Genomic DNA, 13,624 nt, shown 5'->3' on the forward strand with positions numbered 1-13,624 from the left:
AAAGGGGCGTGGTTTAAATGTGGTATCTCACATCTTACTTAGATACTGAAACGGACATAGTATGTCTTCATTTCGCACCATCAGGCAAGCATTTTAACGCCTGAACACGCCCACACGTCTCTCCTCTCTCTCTTCAGCCTATATTGCTCCATACTTGCCACACCACACCCACAACCCCGGGCTCGCCTGCTGGCTGCACTTTCTCATCTCTCAAACCCGCATTGCATGACGTACTCATGAATCATCGCGCTGCAACAATGCATTAAAGGAGCCATATGTAAGAATTGCATGTCAAGTCATCAAAATTAAATGGCCCTGATATGTCAAAAGGCATTAATAAATCATGTTCTTTAAGAATACCTCTATAACTGATAAGAGTAGTTCAGCCGGGATGTGCTCATTTCATAATTAGATTTAAAGCCCTGAAATCTTGTTATTGTTTTCATGTCGACGTTACGCACCGCCATCTTTGTCTAGCTACTGCCACTAGTAAAGTTACTAAACATGTCAGACCTTAGGAAATCTAAAAGGCCTATTTACAATTCTCAACTTATTCCTGACAAAGCCAAGAAAAAAATGAGGATATTTATTGGGGATGCCTTTGAAAGATGGAGACAATTGAAGGCGGAAATTTTTTTTTCATCTGACGCCAAACTTGCTCATTTCCTCCTTGATAGGTAAGTCAGGCATTTACGTTTTCTTATTACTTGTAATAAATTGAAATGGACATTTTGTTTGTAAACTATATTGTAGCTGTTGCTGAGAGAGCTAGCTTGCATGCTTTAAATATGTGTGATAATTTACGGACCGTGAACAAGGGAGAACATGCAAGAAGGGAGGGGGCTTGAGCACGTTGTCTTCAGCTCCTCGAAAGATTGAAGTGTATTCTTTGATTTGTGCAAAACTTCAAGCAAGTCTTTATTAGAACCTCTTTTCGTTACAAGCAGCCAACGAGGTATTGTATTTTTGTAATTTAATTTATTTCCGGTGTTTATTGATGTGAAATCGAAGTCTGATGTACTGTATTGTACTGTATTTTGTAAGTTCTCGCGGCGTGTTGGCGTGTGGACGTTGAGGCGTGGATGGTGTGTACAGCAAGAAGGAGTCGTCAGTAAACGCCCGTATTACAAAAAATAACTTTCCTGTGTTGCCGTGTATCGAAAGGAGCTACGGTGAGAAATCAACTGCCTTCGTGGGTAGTTGAGACACTGGACCAAACGCACATGCTAACAACGGAGATTAGCCTGCCTGTCAATCAAGTCGAGTTTCAGGGTGTGTCAAAGAGCCAAAGCCGAGTGGTGGGAGAAGAGGCGTGCCTCTGGAATTCACAAGGACTAAGGTTTATCACTTTGCAAATGGTGCTTTGTATGAATGTTCATTTGCTGATATTGTTGTATTGTATGTGCTTAACTGCAAATTATTAGTCAAACTGTAAGGCTAAATAAGAAGGCTTTAGGTTTCAAACAGTGCATACTTCAACAGGAAAATTGTGTAATTTCAGTTTATTCCACCAGGTGTCTCAGGCATTTTTTTGAGTTAAACCAAGATTTGCATGTATATGTTATTTAAGCCAGCTATAAGGCATTGTTTGAGTTTGGCCAAGATTGGTGAATTTCCTGTTAATTAAGCAAAGTGCATTTTAAGTTAATGAAATAGGCCTACAGGTGATTTAATTTACATATAAAAACCTGAATAATAATTAATAATTAAAAATGGGCCTGAGTAAATTCCTCTTTATTAATAACTGTTTGCACAAGCTTGCAGGAAGCATTTACAACATTAACAAGCAAGTAAACAGTATTAAAGTTCAAAAAGTAGTCTACATACTTAAAGAACTGTTGGTATTTCAAATTATTAGCCTACTACCAAATTAGATTAACCCTTCATCATCTAAAAACATTGTCAATTGACAAGCCTCATATTATCTCAATATGTCTGACACAAACACAAAGATTACAGACCAGGACACAAACACAAAGATTACAGAACAAAACACAAACTCAAAGATTACAGAACAGCACACAAACGCGTTAGCTCAGCCTGAGGTTAATGCCCAAGCTGTAGAAGGAGAACACACTGTGCGAAGAAGCGGAAAAACTCGAACCTTGACGGAAAAAGGGAAGGGGCTTAAAGAAGAAAAATTGCAGGCATGTGATTTGACCACAATGAAAAAGACTGAAAAATTTTCCGGGGGTCTGGGGGACGAAGGCTTTGTGTTAATTTCACATCCACAGGTGTCACATTGATCAGTGTTATTATCTACAGTTTATTTACAGTATTACCACATTACTTCAGTTCACTTCACACATTAGCTTTCTCGGAGAGCCCTAACATGAGCTTTCCTTGGAAATTTCTGAGCAGCCTGCATTTTCCTTTTGGTCTCTGCTTTTGTAGCTTATTTTTTGGATTTCACTGCCAACTTCTGCCTCTTGGACTCTCTCCACTTCCATCTGCTCTAGATCATCCCTGTACCTCTTGCTTGAGGTTCTGATCTTGAGACACAGTTTTCCGTTGACAGGGTCCATGACAATGTCTTTCCTTGAGAAATGTTGAACTGATGATTTATTTTTAGCTCTTAGGCCATACTTTACTGTTTGGATTGCACTGTACGTGGAAATATCCATCCTACAAGCTTTTTGATGAAGGACATCTCCCATTGTGTTGAATGCTCCTTCCACCTGTGGACCATGGAAGCAGCTCATGAGTGCCTTGACCATCTTTGACAAAGCAGGGTAAGTGTCCTGTCTGAAAACAGTTGACCACCAGACATCAAGTGCTATTTCACCACCTTCCTTGTCAGTTGCTGGAGGCAATGTTGTGTCCACCTGATACCCACGAATTTCAAGTTCATAAGTATTCAGTTCATCTTCATTGAACACATTTCTTACTAAGGAAGGCAAGATTCTCAACATTCCCAAACTCTTGCTGTGTCCTCTTGCTAGGGGGTCAATTGCTGAGGCTGCCTCCAAAAGTTTGTTTTCAAGTGGCAACATTTTCTGGAGGTACTTGCCACAACTTATGAATGCTTCCTTAGCCTTCTCTTGAAACAGTTTTACAGTTGTGTGTTAGATTCCTGCATGATGTTTGATGTACTTCCTCCATAGAAGATGTCCCTCTGTTGCAGTATATTGTTCTCAATATGAAGGCATTTCAGTTTTGTTGCTTTCAAAAGTGCCTCTGGTTTGATGAAACAAGACAGAAATTTGCGGAAGACATCTAGTTGATTATCATGAAGTTTATGGATCAGAGGAGTCTTTGATTCAAACAGCATGACATAGTTTTTTAAGAAGTGGCAATACTGAACAGTAGAAGTTCAGGGTGAGAAGAGTGTCAAATCTGGTGTAAAAGATCTTCTCACAGATCCTCTTCTTTCTTCCTTTGCCTTCTTCTGTCATGTTCTTTTTTGAAATTGTGGACAGGATCTCCCTTATCCTTCTTCTGGCCTCTTGTGAAACATCTTTCTTGTGCAATACTTGAACCATTGTTTGCATGTAGAGTGCCTTGTCTTCTTTGTTGAGGAAGACATAGTAAAATAGTGTGTAGACATCCCAGAGCCTCAGGTTAGACATGGAAACATCATAATTGGACAACCACCTGTGTCTGACAAATCTCTCTGGCATGGTGGAGGGTACACCTGTGAGAAAACAAATTTCTGTAAGGGCTTCCCTCAATTCAGTGGACCACTTGAAATCGGCAAAGATATCAGCGTGCAATCCTTCAACCTTGTATCCAAATGGTTTACAGAATCGGCTTGTGGCATTGTGAATGTGGTGGCATGTGTCCCCATCAACATCAAGGAGATGTGGTGCTGGACCTTCCCGGAGCCTCGTTTCAAGTCCCGACTTTGAACCACGCAAGACATTGCAAGAATCCATGAGTACAGAAACAAGGTTTGTCCACGGGATCTTCTTTGCTGACATCAAGTCAGAGATTCCGTCAAATAGAGACTGACTATCTACACGAATGACACTCAGAGATGTCAAGTGTTCCACGACGACAGACTTCAGCAATGGTGAATAATAGCTCACAAGGATGCACAAAACCCTGTGTAAGTTGTTGCTTGTTGACTCATCTATATTCATTGAGAACTTGTTGGATCGTAGGGACTGGAGTGTATCATCCTCAATAGTTTCAGCAAGCCCATACTTCATTTTGTAAGAAGCACTTGTTCGGTCCATGGACAGTCCATTCAAAGCCTTAGGGTCCCTTGCAAGCTCTTTGCTTAGTCCCACAAGTTTTGGCGCAATGGTGAAGGGAAGAAAATTCTCAGCTATAAATCCCAGCACCATTGCCTACAAAGAAAAAAAAAATTTTCAACCAGGGCATCAAACAATAAATTCTTTACAAAAGTGAAATCAATGTAGGTATTCATTTTAATGTGTTGCTGATGTTGACATACATTTTGCAATTTACTGTCCATAAGTGACTATCAATATTAAGTAATCAACATAGCATATGATCATATCATCTTAAATTGAATACTATTATTTTATAAGACTGTATGCATACTATTATTTGAAAGTTCATATTGAATAAACTACTCTTAAGAAGAAGTTATTAGATTATCAAATAATTGTCAGAGTAGTTACATCATGCCATGTCATAACCCGTGAAAAGAAAGTGTCATGCATCATGCCATGCAGTTTTCTTCCATGCAGCATCAGACAGAAGGAAATAATCTGAAACAAACATTACATAACAATAAATACATTTAAACAAAAATTAAAACTATAACAACTTATTACTTATTCATAGAATAATTATAAATAAGAAAAAACGTTAATTGTTGGTATTACATACATATCTGATGATTCGACAATTGCATACAACATTAACTAAAGAAAAACAAGCTTAAGCAATCATGCAATCATTGACAAACACATTCAAATACACAATATGGGTCATTCTCAAAATTTGCCTAGGTTTTGGTAATAAGCAGATTATTCTAAAATACAATTTCCTTTCATATTTGAAATCATTCTATCATTACTATTAGTCAGATATTGTATATATGGGGTAAAAAAAATTATCAGTGGTGTAACAGGTTTGCCAAGATTTATTATTATACAAAATCTATTTTAAAGTTAAGACTATTACATGATATATGATATCAGAAAGTAGCATTAATTGTAAAATACATAACCACTAATAACAATTCACAGTTTTAATGTATATGCCTAATTGCCTACAAGTTTGTTATATTTTGTTATATAAATCTAACAAAATACCAAATGTAAACATTTAATTATTTTCGCCAAAATAGGATATAAATTTATGAAAATAATTAAACATGTTTAGTATTGTTTACTCATATTTGAAAATAGGAAATAATAATAATGTGAGGACATTGACATATTGCATGAAACAAGTGTGAAAATATTTACCTTCAAGATTGTTACACCACTGACAATAGTTTCAAGAGACTACATGAGAACTTAATATTACAAAATAGTATTATATGCAAATGTATTTCAAATAAATTGTTAACTGGAATCAATAATGCAACTCTTTGAATTTCTGTAATTTCATAATATATTTTCACGTGGCTTTTTATTTTTAGAAAAACCCATTTATATTTCGCAAAGCAATAATTGGTTAATATTTAAAACAAACATGCGTATTTCGCAAGCAAATATTTTTTAGCTTACCTCATTATTAACAACCCTGTCTGCAACTGAAGTGGGTTGTTTGGGTGGATCTTTCCTCTCGATGTCTACGGCAGTTGTCGATGTAAACAAAGGATGAAGTCCTTAAGGTTTGCTCACTTTCGGTTGACATCCAAAAGTACCAGCTAGTGAAAAGTTTGTTTTCCTTGCTTCAAGTTGTTTCATATGATTTTGGCATTTCGCATGTACTTCCAAAGCCTTGAAACCTCGTGATCCATTGTCAACATTATCATGACACCACGTGCACAAAACCTTTCCGGGACGATCGATTTTCCGAATAAAATCACAGAACAAAGTCGTAACTTCCTTCTTCCCAACAGTATCAGTGATTTCCCTTTCCATCCAGTCCCATCGAAACTTATTTTTGACATGTTTATCAATTTCTTTTACTCGTAAAGCGTCCTTTCTCTCGAGAACCGACATCGTTTACATATGGAAAATGGCGGTAATATACATTATGAATGATGACGTTATTAACGTCATCATTCATAACAGATGTCCTGATTGGTCACAAGGAATATATCGACCAATCAACTACGGCGTAATATGAACTACGTCTCGAATCTGGATTTAGGGTCGGAAAAAAAAACGGAAAAACGGGAGATAATTTTTTTTTTTCTCCCGAAATCAAAAAATAGGGAATTCCGTCTTTAGACGGAAAAATCACATGCCTGAAATTGAAAGGCGTACATCGCAGATACAAACTTGCCTATGAGAAGTGGAAGTATAATGCAAAGGTAGCCAAAGAGTTGATGAGTGATGAAATCTCAGGGGAAGAATTAAACAAGTTGATGGATCATCTACAAGCCACATATGCAGATGTGAAGGCAGTATATGAGGAATTCCATCAAATACAAGCTCCTGATGCAGATGTTCGACGTAAAGTGGATGCATGTGTATCGATGTCTGAGTTCATGATTAAAAGAGCACAACAACTCATTGACAGTGATGCTGCAGTGAATGAAGAACAGTGGCCAGATGTTGGCTCCATTCTAAATGTATCAAGTCCATCATTAATGTCTCTATACCGTCGTTCGTAACACAACACTCACTTAAGTAACCATTCAGTCAAGAGACATGATGCTGTGGCCGAAGCAGCTGCGGCCAAAGAAGTTTTGTTAGTGCTACAAGAGCAAGATAAGGAAGTCACTGAACTTCAAAGACTGGAGGCTGAAGAGAAGCTACGTGCTGCACAGTTTGAGGCTGAATCTCTAGCCAGACAACAGGCAATGCAAAATCAGCTCCGAAAGCTTGAGCGCTTAGAGGAAGTCAAGAAGCTGAATGAAGCTAAGGCCCGAGTCAAGGTGTACGACAAACTTAGTGACAAGTCCGAAGTCATTAGTTTACTACATAACATCGAACAACCCAATAAGGCACAAAACCTCAATGCATCAAGTCCTCCATTCATTCCTCAACGTTCAATCAGTCCCACAAGTTCCACCAAATTTGTAGGCGCAAAGTCCTGATTTAGCAACTGCTCTCGCTGAAGCTATGAGTGCCAATCGTCTCCCAACTCCTGAACCTACAGTATTCACGGGAGATCCTATAAAATACAACGACTGGAAATTGTAATTTCAGATACTGATTGACAGAAAAGGCATTCCAAAAAATGAAAAACTCTACTACTTGAGAAAGTATCTAAGCGATGCTGCAAAGAAGGCTGTTGAAGGACTCTTCCTGATCGGCACAGAGGCAGCATATGACACTGCATGGAAGCTGCTAGAGAAGCTCTTTAAAGACCCTTACATAATTGGGAAGTCCTTCAGAGATAAGCTGCATGCGTGGCCAAACGTAAGCTCTAAAGATGGATGCGAACTGAGAGAACTTGCAGATTTTCTCCAGAGCTGTGAGGCTGCAATACCTCATATCAAGACATTAGAGATTCTCAATGACTGCACTGAAAGTCCAAAGATTTTGACAAAGCTCCCAGACTGGCTTGTGTCCAGATGGAATCGTAAAGCAATGGAAACCAGACAAGCGAAAGCTGAATATCCTTCTTTCCAAGAGTTGGTGGACTTCTTATCAAAGGAAGCTGATCTGGCATGTGACCCCATATCCTCTGTACAAGCACTCAAGAGTGTACAGAATGAAAACCAAGACAGACAAGAACTGAAACCATAAAGGCAAAAACGTCGACAAATACAACACAGAACACTGTCTATTGTGTCTTCTGCAAGAAGTTTGGACACCAGCTAGAGAAGTGTAGAAAGTTCGCTGAAAAGTCAATCCCGGATCGCATCAAGTTTGTACTAGAATATACATTTTGCTTTGGCTGTCTAAAGACCGGTCACCACTTTAGAAGCTGTGAGGACAAACGTAAGTGCAATACCTGTCAAAGAAGACATCCAACATGTGTGCATGATGACAACTTTCAGAAAGGTTCTTCAACAAAGAAAGTGGAGAGTGATTCAAATAAAGCACAAGGAACAGAGCAAACTGCAACTGCAACAGCAACTACAAATAGAGTTGCCCAAGGCAATCAAGGCTCACATACTGTACATCCTCAATAGTACCAGTCTGGGTCTCTTCCACAAAACAGCTTGAGCATGAGATCTTAATGTATGCGTTGCTGGATACGCAGAGTGATACAACATTCATCCTGGATCAAGTTGCTCAAGAGCTCAACACGAAGAAGGAGAATGTCTGTCTATGGCTTTCCACAATGTCATCAGTCTCTATAGTCATACCCTGTCAAAAATGGTCTAACCTGCAAGTGAGAAGATACGACATAGAAAAAATGATCTCACTACCACCTCTCTTCTCGCGTGAGTTCATTCCTGCTGAGAGGTTGAACATTTCCACCTCAGAGACAGTCCAAAAATGGCCTCATCTTGAACCATTGGTCGACAAGATTCCTCCACCACTGGAGTGCCAAGTTGGCCTATTAATGGCTATAATTACCATCAAGCTCTTCTTCCCAGAGAAACTCTATGCGGAGAAGAAGGCCATCCATATGGTCAGCGAACTGACCTTGGATGGAGCATTGTTGGCTGTTCCAAGCCAGCAACTGAGTATGAAGATGCAATTGGTGTGAGCCAAAGGGTCATTGTACGACACGTGACTCCTGCTGCACAACTTCTAAGTCGACTTAAAGATGAAGTGCACTTTATCTGCAGAAATCAGGTCAAAGAGCTAGGTCCTTCAGGATTTCACAGACCACTCAACAGACGACAATCCAGTCTCTCAAGAAGATCTTCTCTTCATGTCACGAGATAAAGAGGGGATAAGACAGAACGAAGATGGACACTATGAGCTACCGCTACCATTCAAGATTGACAACCCAGCAGACCTTGTGTCTAGAGTTGCCAATGCAGCCCAATTGAAGGACTCATGTTGGTTAAAGTGACCAGACTTCCTTTGGCAACCAAGTCTGTCAGTCAAAGAAGCACTAGTAGAAGTGGATGACCCTGACCCAAAACTGCGAAAAGCCCATGTTCATACCATCATAGCCAAAACCACTAACCTATTGATCAGCCGTCTCAGCAAGTTCTCAGATTGGTCAAGAGTTGCGAAAGCTGTCGCCAGACTGAAGAAATACGGCAGGAGACGTAGTGGAGGTAAAGTAGGGACAGACCGAACTACAAACCTTGAAGAGAGACTTGAAGCAGAGCTCTTCATCATCAAGCTCACACAAGAGGAAGCCTTTGCTGATGACATAATGAAAATCAAATGCAATGGAGCTGAAAAACTCGACAAACGCAACAAGCTCTACCTCCTGTGTGCTCAACTGTTTTGGTCCATTCCTTGTAAAAGAAGGAAGAAAAGACCTTAAAATATATGTGTTGATTTTCACCTGCTTATGCTCTAGAGCAGTGCATATAGAGACCCTAGATGACATGACCACTGATGCGTTCATAAACGCTCTCAGGACATTCATAGCCATCAGAGGCCCTGTGCGACAACTGAGGTGTGATCAGGGAACATATTTTATGGGCGCTTTAAGAGAATTTGCAGAGCTACTCAGGGGCATGGATCAAGAGCGCCAAAGAGCAGTTGGTTGTGAGTTCATTGTGAACATCCCGTCAGCAAGTCATATGGGTGGAGTCTGGGAGCGCCACATTCGGACAATTAGAAGCATCCTGACGACCATGCTTGACAAGTGGACAAACCACAAGCTTTAAGACGCTCATGTATGAAACAATGGCCATTATCAACAGCCAACCTTTGAGTGTTGAGCATCTTCACGATCCAACAGCTCCAGAGCCTCTTACGCCAAACCATATTCTCACCCTGAAATCTGCAGTAAAACTGCCACCTCCTGGCCAGTTCTGTAAAGAGGATCTGTATCTGCACAAGAGATGGAGAAAGGTGCAGTTCTTGACAAATTAATTCTGGCAAAGATGGAAGCGAAAATATAACCTGACTCTCGCCAGATACTTGTAGCTCGCTGAGCTCCACACAAGGATCTGGGATCGAGGGCAATGCAATGCAAACTCCTTCAAGACAGCAAAAAATAATGAATCAATCAGGATCGCCAGGCGGGATTTAATAGATGTGACCTCCTGCGTTTTTTTCATAACAAGAGTGCAGGCTCATAACTTGAGAGGTTTTGGATATTTCTCATTGCAGAGAGCTCAAACCACTCACACGTTTTTGTGTGTCTGTATGCGGAGAAAAACTAAAACTATGGAACAGACTGGACTTACAACACAAGCAAAGCCAACTAAATAATCAATTTAAACTGTTATACAAACATCAGGTCTCGTTCAAATATAGAGATGAGGGTCTTTAAATTGAATTGCTGTGGTACTCTGTCTTATAGTGATGTGCTCAATGTTTCTTTACCATTATTGGTATATTGTCTTTACCATTGTTCGTATTTTGTCCCTTAACATTGTTGGTATGTTCATTCTTCTACATTGTTGATAACAATTATTGTTACAGTGTAATAATTATTGTTACCTGTGGTAATGGCACCATGATACGACATTTGTATTATAATCCTTGAACAAAGTAACAGTGAAACTAAATGTATTAATTACTGAATAGAGAACTGGGGGTGGGATTAAATAAATTATCTTCTTTTCATTCCCTTTCAGGCAAAACTGGATCATCATGCTTACACACTGTACATTAATGACCTTTTTCATTAATCTATATTATTATGTGTTGTCTACCTTGTACTTTTTTTGTCATTGCCTGAAATAAATGAATAAATGAAAAAATGAAATGAAGTGCGTTTGCTGCTAGTCTGACATCTTATTTTGCAAGCTACAGCTGAGTTGGCCGTGCAGACAGACCATATGTACTCCGGAGCAAACAAGACACACACAAGCCAAAATCTCTGACGAGTCCCGGTCTTCTGCCATTTTTTATATGTCTCTTGTGCGTCACTGTTTTTTTATCTCGTGCGTCACTGTTTTTATCTGTGCGTCATGATTGTTTTGTTTTGGTTTGTCTGTTCCAAAACAACCTCATATCTCTTAGTCATATTTGGAAAATCTAAACATTCTGTAGACAGGTTGGCATAACTCCATATTCACCTTTGTCCCACAACTGGTCCATTCAATGGCACAAAATAGAAGAGAATTGAAAATGAGCGGACATTCTTAATAGACAAGAAATATAGGTCAAAAGGTCAGAAATTGACAAAGCCATCTCAGTGTAATGGGGACACCCTGTTCTTTGGCAGAGTTTTTATTCACTGGCATGCACACACAGGTAATATAGCAAAGTGCATATACAAAGTGGAATGAAATGAATTAACAGTACAACAGTGTCATCTATTGGAAAAACTACTGCATTACAACAGTCCCACTTAGTTTTTTCCCTTTAAATAATATTACAGAGCCGTGCTCTCCTTCACAATAATGTCAAACAACAACAACAAAATATTTTTGTTTTTTACATTGTTTTCCCAGGAACTCTTTTAGTTTGTTTACAATAATTTCACTGAAACTCTTTTTTACCTTTTTTTATTTTATTGTATTTTAATTTTTTTGACTTGCTTTGATCAGGCAGCGTTCGGCGTACACCTGTCAAGCACAACTAACCACTTTATCTGAATAGGGAAAAGTCACATCTCACCCCTGAGATATTCAAACTTCTGTCTAGGCAGTGGTTTGGTAAAGACATCCGCTTTCATGTCATTTGTTGGACAATATTGCAGTTCTATTTGTCCACACATTCACGGATGTAGTTATAGCGAATGTCTATGTGTTTGGTCCTGGAGTGGTTCACAGGATTCTTCGCGATGGCGATGGCTCCTTGGTTGTCTTCCAGGATCACTGTGGACATAGTTTCCACTCCGAGATCACTCAGTAATCTTTTCAGCCAGATTCCTTCTTGAGCGGCTTGACTGAGTGCGATGTACTCCGCTTCTGCTATTGAAAGTGCAACTGTTGCTTGTTTCTTGCTGAGCCAGCTCACTGCTCTTTCACTCAGTAGAAAAACGTTGCCTGTTGTTGAGCGTCGGCATACTTGCCAACCCTCCCGGATTTTCCGGGAGACTCCCGAAATTCAGTGCCTCTTCTGAAAACCTCCCGGGACAAATATTCTCCTGAAAATCTCCCGAAATTCAGGCGTAGCTGGAGGCCACGCCCCCTCCAGCTCCATGCGGACCTGAGTGAGAACAGCCTGTTTTCCACATCCGCTTTCCCACAATATAAACAGCGTACCTGCCCAATCACGTTACAACTGTAGAATGATGGAGGGCGAGTTCTTGGTTTCTTATGTGGGTTTATTGTTAGGCAGTTTCATTAACGTCCTCCCAGCGCGGTAACAACAGACAACAACAGCAGTCACGTTTCCGTCTACCGTAAATCAGTTCGTCTGCCGTAAACAGCAATGTTGTGACACTCTTAAACAGGAAAATACTGCCATCTAGTGTACATGCATATGTGACAACAACATCTACGGCAGGGGTGCTCACACTTTTTCTGCAGGCGAGCTACTTTTCAATTGATCAAGTCGCGGGGATCTACCTCATTCATATATATAATTTATACTTACTTATTTATGAAATATATGTTTTTGTTAACAAGTTAAAGGTGTTTAATGATAATGCAAGCATGTTTAACACATATAGTTAATATTGTTAATAAATTAAAGGTGTTTAATGATAATACAAGAATTTTTAATACACATAGTTAATATTGTTAACAAGTTAAAAGTGTTTAGAGATAATGCAAGCATGTTTAACACATATAGTTAATATTGTTAACAAGTTAAAGGTGTTTAAAGATAATACAAGCATGTTTAACACATATAGTCAATAGTGTTAACAAGTTAAAGGTGTTTAAAGATAATACAAGCATGTTTAACACATATAGTTAATATTGTTAACAAGTTAAAGGTGTTTAAAGATAATACAAGAATGTTTAATACATATAGTTAATATTGTTAACAAGTTAAATAAATGATAAATGGGTTATACTTGTATAGCGCTTTTCTACCTTCAAGGTACTCAAAGCACTTTGACAGTATTTCCACATTCATCCATTCACACACACATTCACACACTGATGGAGGGAGCTGCCATGCAAGGCGATACCAGCACCCATCAGGAGCAAGGGTGAAGTGTCTTGCCCAAGGACACAACGGATGTGACTAGGAAGGTGTTTAAAGATAATGCAAGCATGTTTAACACATATAGTTAATATTGTTAACAAGTGTAGTGGAATTTCTGACCTTTGAACTATATTTCGTGTCTGTCAAGAATGTCTGCTCGCTTCATTATTTTCTATTCTAAACCATTGAAGGACCAGATGTAAGTCAAAGTTGAATATGGAGTCGGTCTGACCATTCTACAAAATTTTTTTGATTGTCTATCATAACTAAGGGAATCAAGGATGTTGCAGAACAAACAGGTCGAAAACAACAGGACCTTGAGGCATGGGGAAACAGATAAAATGGCCAAGTGACAAGGGCTAAGGGTGATTGCTTGATTCTTGTGTCCTCCGGAGGATGTTTGTCTGTCTGCAAGGGCAACTCAATCCAACTTTGTACTTTTTGACTAT

General features: G+C 39.2%; 1 protein-coding gene across 4 annotated transcripts in view; it reads right to left on the minus strand.

The window, feature by feature from the left end:
- Positions 1-13,624, minus strand: part of LOC133650777 (N-acetylglucosamine-1-phosphotransferase subunits alpha/beta-like) — a 96,784-nt gene that overhangs the window by 41,798 nt on the left and 41,362 nt on the right. The window lies entirely within an intron of this gene.

The sequence above is a fragment of the Entelurus aequoreus genome, linkage group LG05 (genome assembly GCF_033978785.1).
Source record: "Entelurus aequoreus isolate RoL-2023_Sb linkage group LG05, RoL_Eaeq_v1.1, whole genome shotgun sequence".
Taxonomy (NCBI): domain Eukaryota; kingdom Metazoa; phylum Chordata; class Actinopteri; order Syngnathiformes; family Syngnathidae; genus Entelurus; species Entelurus aequoreus.